The 12070-nt window shown below is 32.9% G+C and overlaps 1 long non-coding RNA gene across 1 annotated transcript; it reads right to left on the reverse strand.

The window, feature by feature from the left end:
• Nucleotides 1-2841: 2841 nt before the first annotated feature.
• Nucleotides 2842-8898, reverse strand: LOC120082739 (uncharacterized). The gene is made up of 3 exons (XR_005483259.2): nucleotides 3971-8898; nucleotides 3802-3861; nucleotides 2842-3719 (listed from the first exon to the last, which is right to left on the reverse strand). It is a non-coding gene; the product is annotated as an uncharacterized LOC120082739 (long non-coding RNA).
• Nucleotides 8899-12070: the final 3172 nt, after the last annotated feature.

The raw sequence follows: 12070 nt of genomic DNA on the forward strand, positions 1-12070 counted from the left end.
GGGATTTTACTTACATTTGCATGCTTTGGTTGAGCGGGGAACTTGTCGGATGATTTACTCTCAAGTTTGCTTACCACAGTTGCAAGTTGCATGATTTGTGTGCCCAAGTTTGAGAAGCATTATCTAGTCTCCTGTTGAAAGGATTTGGTGTCTTGTTGAAGTTGGATATTGTCCTTTTGCAAATTGTGGAGTTTATGTTGAAACTTTAAGGAGTGGTCAGCAAGGGATTTCACTACGTCCTCTAGAGACATACCTGAGGAGCTTGAAGAAGATTGGTTCTGGTTCTCGTATTTCCCTTGAGATCCCTATTTGAAATTGGAATGATCTCACCACCCTTGGTTATAAGTTTGCCCGTAGGGATCATACTTCCTCTGAAATCCTCCAATGGCATTGACTTGGGCTTGCCTCAGATGTATGTCTGGCTAATCCACATGCTCTAGATGCTTTGACTTAAGGAAGGCTTCCTTGGGCAACATGAGTAAAAACGGAAACTAGATTAGATACTTGCGTCCTTAGCTCACTTACTTCACTAGATTGAGAAACGGTGTTATCAAGAATCCTTGTCCCAAAATTCTGAAAGTTCTTCGCCATGGTTGATATGAGTTGGCTTGCTTCGGTCGGTGTTTTGTCCGCCAAAGCTCCACCGGTGGCCGCATCACTATTGCTCCTGAGTGAAAATATTGGATTAAATATTATTCAGATATTTGGTGATGTGGAAAAGAAGCACACAATTGTTTGTATCTTTTCCAGTATTCATACAAATATTCCCCTACACTTTGCTTAATTCCATATATTTCTTTTCTTATGTTATGAGCTTTAGCTGCCGGGAGGAATTTTTCTAAAAGTTTCTTCTTCAAACTGCTTCAAGTAGTGATGGATCCCGCTGGCAAGTAGTACAACCAATATTTGGCCACATCCTTCAAGGAGAAGGGAAAGGCCCTAAGATTAAGTTGTTCTTGGGTTACCCCATGTGGGTGTATTCCATCACATACTAGATGAAACTCCTTCATATGTTTGTGTGGGTCTTCGCGGATTGCCCTCTGGAAGTAGGTAGGAGATGAACAATCCCTGGTTTGAGCTTAAATAGGATGGTCATCTCCGGATACACGATGCACAAAGGTTGTTGATAATAGTTCAGCTCTGCTAGTTCTCGCAAGGTTTGTTCCCTTGCTTCGCCCAAGTTGTTTGGTTGAGGTTGTTCTTCTTCTTGATGTTGGTTCAACTCATCAAGTTCTTCGCATTCTCTTGTTGCTCTTTCCCTTCATAATCTCCTCTCCTCAAGGTTTATATCTACAAAAAAAATCACAAAGAAGACTCCCAGAGGAGCGGGTCATGCACAAAAAGGAAATAAAATCACACAAACTACTTTTGAGTCTATATTTCTTATTCTTTTAATTATTATTATTTTTCTTAAAAGGACTTCAAGATTCTAAAAGGCCAATTGCACGGTTCCCCGACAGCAGCACCAATTTTTTTGGTGCTAAAAATAGGTCTTGTTAGTTCTATCTAACCCAAACAAATGAAATTTATAAGACTCAAACTACGACTAAAACTACTATGTAACAATAGTGGAATAAGAGGTCGATCCCAAGGAAACCTCTTTAAATTGGCCAAAAATGAACTTTGAATTCGAAAAGATAACAATTGAGGGATTTGTTTATAAAGAAACTAACAAAAATCAAGATAAAGTACAAGAATTGATAGGAAAATTTTTAGTAATGAGAGAAATGAGAGAGATTATATAATAAATTTCAATGGAAAAATGAATCTAGGGGATTTTATGTAGATTTAACAATTTCTATCATGGACCTTAATAAAATTCATGCAATTAAGTTGTTTCGTAGTTCATTAAGGAAGTAGCCTAATGCCCTAATTAGCCAATTAAACAATTAACGTCAATTTAGTTCTTAATTGCTTCCTAAAGACATTCCACAATTAGTCGATAAATTGCATTAAACTCATGGGTTTTCTTAACTATGACAATTCTTAAATTAAAAGATTGAAAATTCAAGATTGTATGAATGTTCTAAATTAGTAGGTTCTTTCAAGAAAATAGGAAAAGAAGTATAGCATTCTTCTGTGTCGTCTCATATACCACCATAATGTAAGAATATATACTTCTCTATCTTTCAAGAAGAACAATATAGAAAGTGAGCAATTAGGAAAATAAGTAACTGTTAAATATTCGCTATACTCACTACTCGATGCTCGATGCTCGTCACTCGATACTCAGTATTCTCAACTTGATGTTTACTGTTTCATAGCTCTCTCCCCTCATCCTCGCTCCACTAGAAGCTACTTGCATGTATCAGTGCACACTCACAAACTCACACTCACTCATTCTCTTTACTACGTTTGTATGTCTCACACATCATCAGAAAAGTAAAAAAACTGAGCAGGAAAAAAAGCATATTTACTTACTTGAGATATGAGACAATATAGTGAAATGATCTCAATGCCTTTATAACTTAATCTTCGTCGAGAAAAACAAGTTTTGTGAGGTGGATTTTTTAAGGGAAAGTGATCCAGATTTTCTCTTTTGTGTTTCAGTTCTGTTTGTTCTTAGTTAATAAAAAAGAATTACTTCACATTTCAAGAAATTGATTTGAAAGAATCATATATATTGTCAGAAAATTCCCCAATCTGTGTATGTTCGTACATGACCATTAACTACAGAGTAGGGAGTATGACGTGGATATAATCGAGTATACACGTGTTGATTGCAGCCGTATCAAGTGACCATGAAGTCGATTATCGAGTGACCGTGAATCGAGGAACATGTGACGAGCCATCGGGTATCGAGTGACAAGCCATCGAGGATCGAATAAATTCACATGCTTATGATGTAAGCAGAATGCCACTTTCCATTACTTTATCTACATGTGGCCAGTTTTCATTTGGGTCTCCCAAATGAGATCATCCGTACAAAAACCACAGTTTAATGAATATGAAGGAACACGTGTCATGGCAATCTAGTGATCCCAAAGGAACATCAATCATAGCAATAGTGGTGATCCATTAGACACGTCAAATCAATCATAAATTGTGAACCTGAGGGTTCATAAACATAAAATGTATATTGCCGATAGGAATGCTAACAATCACTATCAATCCAACATGCAACATACAACATCCAAATTTTTCATAAACCATAAACATGTTATCATGATATTATTAGCATAATTCATAGGTTTCCAGAACACCCTCAAAAGATCATCCATTAGCAAATCAGCCCATCACCATAATATCAAGTTTTCATGAGTATACACAATCTTCACATCAACTTAGTTAGGGTACTTGGTTTGAGGGCGAACAAGTAGTACACCACTTACCTTGAATTAAATCCAGACAACGTATTGAAGCAAAACAACCTCTAACTATAATTCAAAGTTAAAACCTACACATAAATCAAATTTTTAGCCTAAATCTCTAGGACTAACTCCATTCCCAGATTTATCCAAAGACTCAAATTAACTTTGCCTAAAATGTTGTCTGATAAGAAATCGCTTCCAATCTTTCCCACAACACGATTCTAAGGCAGACATTAAAATTTGAGAGTTAGAACCAAAAATTAAATCATCATAAATGAATTCAGGCATCCTTGAAAACTTTATAATCTTAAATATTTACCAAAACCTCAAAAATTGACTTTTGACTCCGTTGGACGACACGCTTCCGATTACAAAACCCCTCTAAAACTTGAATCTAACACCGCAAGCCTATAAACAAAAATAAATTAAACCATGAGTTAGTGGGTTTTCAAGCCCATATAAAACCCACGTAAAAGCAACGATATCTTACCCTAAAATACGTCAAAATCGCCAAGCTAGATAGCACCTCAACTCCCTTAAAAACCACATTCTACCATTCAAATTCAATGGATAACAACCAATTAGTGCAAAAAAAAAAAAAAAAATTAATGGGTATTCAAGATATTTCAAGAGAACCCACAAAATACCCATTGTCTTACCCAAAACCTCAACATTCCAGTGGCGGTGCATGACGGAGGCGGTAGCGACGAACGGAATAGCGAGCGATGCAGAGGTCGTCGACGGTCGACGACGGACATCAGTGGCGGAACTCAGACCGACGATGATGGCATTCTGAATAGCCTAGCGGCGAATGCCTTTCGGAACAGAAGCAATCGGCTGCTGGTGGTGACTGACGGCGGATGTGAGGTGACAGACGGAACACAGCCGGCGATGCTAAGAAGGTGAGTGTGAGAGGGAGAGATATGAAGAGAGGTTCAACCTACTGCAACCCACGAAGAGGAAAGGCTTCTTCTTCTTTTTTCTTTTATGCACACATCCCAAAGCTTAAAAATATATATGTATGTATACATACATATATATAAATTCAACTGTCTTCATCACTTAATTAACTGTCTTAACCCAATAAGTAAATTTTAGCCTAAAAATTCAAATCAACTCCCAAATAATTTAAAATAATTAAATTAAAATTATCTAAAAAAATTCGGAATATTAAAAAAAATCATTAAAATATTTCAAAAAAGAAATAAGAAAAATTTGTCAATTGAAAATTTTGGTAAGATGCTCAAAGATAGATGTTACCTACTCAAGTATTTATCTTTTTTTTTTTGGAGCCATGGCCAGATGAAAAAAACTTCCCTCTCTTTGTAAAAAATCCTATTCCTTGGCACCAACACCATTTTGTACCTACGTACCATAGTTATAAATGAAGGAAAGTGCAACACCCTCCCGCTATCTAGTCTTTAATCATCCTTCAGTGTTATTTTTTTCTTTCTTTTATATGTACACACTTTTTAAATAGATGGAAAACTGTTTCCTTAATCTGTTTTTTTGTTATTCCAGATGAAGATTCGAATTAACACATCTATTTTGGTGATAAAAAATTTAAAAAGATAGGTAGTAAAAAGTTATTTCTTTTTCACCCACCCAACTTTGGAAGCTCTTGTGCAAGTATTTATATATATACCCATTTGCCAAGCCTAAATCTTTCAATGTGGGACAACTTCTACCTTTTTTCTCTCAAAACTACTTTTTCCTTTTGTTATGGGTCAAAAGCTCAAAGTCATTCTCAACAATCCCCACAAATAAATTGTATAGCAAACAAAGCAAAACAGCAAAAAGATTTTGAAAACCAATTTCTGAGCTAAGAAAGAAGAATAAACTTAAACATCAATATCTTACTATTTGAATTGATGCATAGTGAAGTAGGACAACAACCTTATTAGAGAAAGTGAGTTTACCTCTTGTACTTTCACTAATTATGGTTGAGACCCTACAACACGTTTTTACTCCTTAAATCTTTCTTGATTCTACAATATAAAGTGTGTTATATAAGGCCATGCACATGGGTTCACCATGAAAGTTCTAGAAAGAGACTCTTAAACTCCTTCATAGAAGGTGGCCACATCTTCACATTCACGTTTATTGCTTCATCAAGTCTACCACAAGAGACTACTCAAAATTGAGCCATGAAGAATTCACATTTAATCCATACCTTGATCAACTTCATTAAGTTTGTCAAAAGACAACCCATTCAAAACAAAGCTATGAAGATTTTTGCAATTATCCATCAAGTCCATACCAAAACCACTCAAAGAAAGGGCTATGGATCTTTAAGGTTTGAGTTATCTCTATCAAGTTTATATTAGAACCCCCCAAAGCAAGGGCTATGGAGTTTTTATGGGTTTAAGTCTCATGCACAATGAAAATTCCTAAATTATTCTCCTTGTTAGGCCTTTGATTAGAGGATGCGCTAAGTTTCTCTCCAACCTCACAAAATCCAAGGAGATAATTCCTCCTTTTAACAACTATTTTCCAGCACCTTGTCTGAGACATATATGCCTCCTTTTACCAATTCCTATGACAGCCTGTGAGCCAAGTATAAAGAGACCGGTACTGATGCCCTCACAATGGTACATCTCTCAAATAAGCTACTCAACCTCTTGTCTTGCTAATTCTAAAGCAATAAACTCTAACTCCATAGTGGACCTAGCTATACAAGTCTGTTTTGCGGATTTCTATGATATGGCTCCCCCTCCTAGTAAGAACACATATCCACTAGTGGAGATTACTTTATTGTTGTCTATTATCCAGTTTGCATCACGATACCCTTCTAATATAACAGGAAATTTATTAAAATGCAAACAATAATCTATAGTGCCCTTAAGGTACCTTAACAAACGATGAAGCACAATCTAGTAATCTTTATCAAGATTATGCTTATATCTACTCAATCTACTCACAGCATATGCAATATCAGGTCTAGTGTAGTTCATTAAAAATATAACACTTCCTATAATCTTCACATATTCAAATTGAGAAACACTATCTCCTTATTTTTCTTAAGACTCATAATAGTATCATAAGGTGTTCTTACAGAAGTGTCACCAAACTATCAAATCCCTTTAACAATTTTCAATGTATGATCGACATAAAGACAATCCATTTTTAGTAACACTAAACATCATATTAGCCTCACATAAATCTTTCATTTCAAATTGTGAGGACATAAATAACTTAGTATCATTACTTACAACTATATTTGTACCAGAGATTAGTATGTCATTAACATACAAAAAAAATGGTCACATAGCCAAATCAAACAAATTTGAGTAAACACATGTATCAAAAGATATTTACTAATATATTGTTAAAGTTCTCACACCATTATTTGGTAGTTTATCCACTTAAAGTATTATTCAAATGCTATCTAAAGTATTATAGTAGTTATTTCAAATATTTAGTCATATGAGAATATGCATCAAAATATTTGAAGATCCATTAAAACCTAAATTGATTTATTTCATTTAAAAATTCTATTAAATTCATAAAGATCAATTTTCAATATCCTCAATAAAATAAGGACTTTATATTTTCAATAAATTGAAATTATATATATACACACACATGTGTAACCATTGCCATATCCTTATTTAACCAATGTGAGAATTTGGTCGCATACCCAACAATCCTCTCCTCGAACAAAGGACCAATTGAACATCCCTTAAAGTAGCCACTATTCGATAGAGCTTAGTCATGGATCACACTATGACTACTTACGAGGTTCCACTACATCTTTGTTCAATACCTGAAAATTATATCATGGCTAAAGTAGGGACACGACTCTAATACCACTAATTAGGGACAACAACTCTTCAAATATCTTCACAATAGTATGCTATTGTATCTACTTTCGACATAAGCCCTCATGCCTTATAAAAATATCACATATTTTATAGATTAGGCAATATCTCAAATTACTAACACATTCTGCAAGCTTCCTAACTAATAAATTTGCATGTTTTCGTGCTACCAAAAAATAATGTTACATGGCCAAACTAAATTAAAAGTAATTACAATACTTTTCAACTTCAAGAAAATTAATGGTCAAGCATAATATTCTTTTTAATCATGAATCATGCATAAACTTTGTAAAAATAACACATAAAACATTATTTAGACTTGATCACAATAGCATTTCATTTAAGGTATTAAAAGCAATACAATGACTATAAACTAATATGCTTGCCAACTAAATATTCAAATATATATTGAATATCATTCTCAAATATAGAATGAAATAGAATTACTAAATTCATATGTCATATTTGTAAAGATTTGAGATATCATTAAGCTTAAAAAGAAAATAAAATGTCTCTCTATTACAGACACATATGACAATCACCATAATCAGTCCACTAATTTACTCATCACAAAGTGGAAATTCAATATGTTGAATTATCTCCAAAATTCTCAAATCATGCCTTCAATTGGATGACTTAGTCAACACACCATAAAGAAAATGTTCAATATAAAATTCATTCGTGATGATTAATGTAATTATTATCACATTCTAAAAATTCATGAGGTTTTAAGAGATTCATTCTAAAAATCTCCTGTTCAAGCAATTCTGAAGACAAAATCATCTAGAGAAAGCTTAATAGTTTTATGTATATTTATGTAACAAATTACCAATCAAAATATTTTCTTTGAAATTTTGGATTTTGATTTAAATTTGAATCAAATGAAGAAAACCAAAGTACCCTCAGTCACTAGCATACATAACAATTAATTTGGGTCATTATTCCCTTAATTTATTATACCAAAAATATCTTTCCTAAACATAACTAAATTTAAAAACAATAATCTTCAAATGCATAGAAAATTCACAGACAAACATTGTATAAATTATTTTCAAATCAATACCAACAAAAATCCAAAGTAACTCGCCTCTGGACATGTTATTTAGTTGATTCCCATAATTATTTGTGTAAATGAATTCTGCTCAATTATGTTTTCAAGCTATATGTATATTAATAAATTGTATTAAGAAAATAAAATTAGTACCTTGTCAACACCAGTACGCATGGTGAGAAGTCTAGAAAGAAACCATCTCAAGTACCTTTGGTCAATCATGGAATGCAAAGATGTAATGGTCAACCCCATTTATTTTATTCTAAAGATTCATCAAGGTTTAAGTATGCCTTCACTAAATCTTCAATACTCAATTCTCCAATGTTCTTTTCCATTTGCCCTCTTTCTCAACAAGGTATAAATTGGAAATCAAATTTCCAATGGCAATTATTAAAATGAACTTATTTTTCATAACAGAACAAGTCCACAAATGATAAACTAAGTAGACTTACAACAGATTTGAAAGGAAAAGCAGATATGAGCAAACCCACTGATGGAGTTGAAGTACAAACCCACTGATGGCGAGTACACCCTAAGTGTCGGTGTTAAACCATGAGACCAGGTGGTGAATCACAAACGACAAATCTTGAACTAAAGCACATCTAAGTTGAGCTCGAAGCTCAAAAATTGGAACATATCTAAGCAAAGATTGGCCTTGAAGAATAGCGGAAGGACTAACAGATTGTTGTTGGTTGACATCTAAAACGTAGGATGAGTAAAAGAAGTTTCTTGTATTGTAATTAACACATTTATTTTATAAAAGTTTTAAAAAGATAGGTAGTAAAAAGTTGGTTTTTTTTGCAAGTTACCCGAATCCATCTGTCCGACCGACGGTGCGAGTGTGTGGTGAAAAGGTATTCAAAGTGGAATAAGTGGGTTTATCCACTTTCATAAACTTCCAATTTCTCAATTCAAAAAATTGAATTATTTGAAATATGTAAAACTAAATTTCAAATTAAATTTAAATTAAATAAATTTCATAAATCTAATTTTATATTTATGAATTAATAAATCCAAAAAATAATAATAATAATTCAACTTTGAATTACATAAATTCAAAAATTAATGATTACTAAATTGGAAAAATAATTAAACTAATTTAATTAATTTAGTATCAAATATTAAATTAATATAACATCTCATTAAATATTTAAATCATACTTAAATATTGTCAATACTCTAAAATCGTAATGTTTAATTCGATAATTAAACATCAATTATATCAAATATAATAATCCAAACCCTAAACCGAGTTTGAACATTTTAAGTTCTCTCAACACGCTATTCTAAGGTTTAATCCTTTTACGAGCTAATAGAGGGACCTAATGGACCTACAGATCATGAGCTCCAACGATTTGAGATTAATTAGCTAAACTCTTTAAACCGAATTAATCAATATTCGTTAACTACTGAGACATACCACTATAGCTCAGTAGTTACACTCTCCTCACTATAGATACATTTCTATCCATTTGATTTAACCATAATCAGTAAGTCAATCCTTCAAAGGTCATACGTATTAACAGCTAGGTCAAAAATACCATTTTACCCTTGTAATACATCTTGCTCCTTAAGTCTCCACCGATCCTCTAATGTGTTGGGAATGTCCTAAAACTCGTAGTTTGTAAACATTAAACATATTATATTCATTCAATAAAGGTGTTATTGAATTGCATTCATTCATAAATCCAATAAAAGAACCCATGGCTATAACATGAATACTTAAACTTTATGTAGAGACATAAAAGAAAATCAAGTTTTAGTATATAGCCAAAAAGGTCTACAAGTATATAGATGATGTTGGGTACCTTATCTTGGAGACACTATAGATGTGACTCACTTTGTATATTGATATAAATGATGTGATCCCAAAGTCGTTCATGTGGAGATATGCGAGTGAGGGCATCCTATGCAAAAGACGCTTGCATAAGACCGGACCACAAAATAGTCATTTTTCTTTATAACAATCATTTACTATTAAAATTGACTATTTCAAATTGATGACCTAAGGTAACTTGATCTTAATCCTGAGCTAATTGTAAACTCCTATTTATTCGGGATTATCCTTTAATCTGCATAGATGAGAGTGGTTCAACATCACCACTCAATAAACCTCTCATTTTAGGGGTAAGATCAGATAGATAGCTGAGTGAAGGAGTAATATAACACGCAACAGAAGAATTCATAATCAATAAGCACTTAAACTATATTTAATTTGAGTTTTAAATATGCTACTCATGAAGTTTTCAAAAAGAGGGTTTGAATATGACAATACCTTTGTAGTTCTCTTCACGATTTCAGTAGAATCTCAACAAGTTTGAGCTGAATTCTTCAGATAGACCACTAACAAGATCTTTTCAACTATGCTCAAGAAGAAATGTGTGGTGGAAACACTCTAATCAAGCTTAATTGAAGATGAACTAGTGAGGGTGTAGTAGGGTTTCGGTTTTACAACAGTTTGGATAAAGAACTCTGTTTTCTTCTCAATTTCCATGCATGAAGCTTTATTATATAGCCTTAATTCATGCATTAGAAGATGGTTGCATGTAGGACAGCTCTTACTTTGTATTAATTGAAGAACTCATGGTGGGTTTTGCTGATAAAACACCATAAATGATGTTAGTGGATTTTTCCAATTTTTTGAAAAAATCCACTAACTCAAAAACAATTTCAATTTTTTTTTTCATTTAAATAAAACTATTTATTTAAATTTTAGTTTTATATAATTAATTTAAATAAAACTAATTTAATTAATTTAATATCTTAATATTAAATTAATAAAACATCAATTCCACCATTATGATTCAAAATTCAATATGTAAATCATAATTTAAATATTAATTGATTCTCTAATCTCGTTTTAATTTCGATTAAATTAAATGTTTTTAATTGCATCGTATACAATCAATTGAAAAACCCTAAAACTGAATTTGAACATTTCAAATTCATAACCCTAAATTCAAAATTCATCCAATCATTTACTTAATTCATTGTTCCAATTTATGAGCTAGTAGAGGGACCTATTGGACCTACAGATCATGAGCTCTAATGATTTGTAATTAATTGGTTAAATTCTTTAAACCGATTTTTTTACTTTTCGTTAAGTATCAAGACATACCACTATAGCTCGATAGTTGCACTCTCCTCACTGTAGATGTATTTCTGTCCATGTAAATCATAATTAGTAAGTCGATCCTTCACAGGTCGTTTGTATTTACAACTGGGTCAAAATTACTGTTTTACCTCTACAAATACATCTTGTTCCTTAAGCTCCCATTGACCCTCTAATGAACAACTGATTCATAATACCACTTATGAATCATGTTCCTCTCTATCATAGAAGGCGGGGCCCCGATTGTTCAAGACCTGAAATCAATACTTAAGAGAACAACCTATCTGTTAACCCTAATACGGGTAAGAGTGAATTCCATCTCGCAAGACTATGTCCCTAGCTATCTATCCGGTCTTATCCCTAAAATGGAAGGCTTATTGAGCAGTGTTGTTGGACTACTCTCACCCATGCGGATCAAAGGACAATCTCGAATAAACAGGAGTTCATAGCTAGCTCATGATTAAGATCGAGTTATCTTAGGTTACTTTAGTATGAAATAGTCAGTTTTAATAGTAAATGGTTGTTATAAAGAAAAGTGACTATTTCGTGGTCTAGTCTTTATGCAAACTCATTGCATAGTATACCCCCACTCGCATGTCTCTACATGAATGATCTATGGATCACATCATTTGTATTACCTATATAAAATGGGTCGCATCTAATAGTGTTACTAGGAGGAGATACCCAATTTCATCCATATATTTATAGACCATTTTAGGCTATATACTATTAACTTTATCTTGTTTATGTCACTACATAAAGTTAAAGTATTCAT

The sequence above is a fragment of the Benincasa hispida genome, chromosome 8, assembly GCF_027475165.1.
Source record: "Benincasa hispida cultivar pf3 chromosome 8, pf3_genome.v1.1, whole genome shotgun sequence".
NCBI lineage: Eukaryota > Viridiplantae > Streptophyta > Magnoliopsida > Cucurbitales > Cucurbitaceae > Benincasa > Benincasa hispida.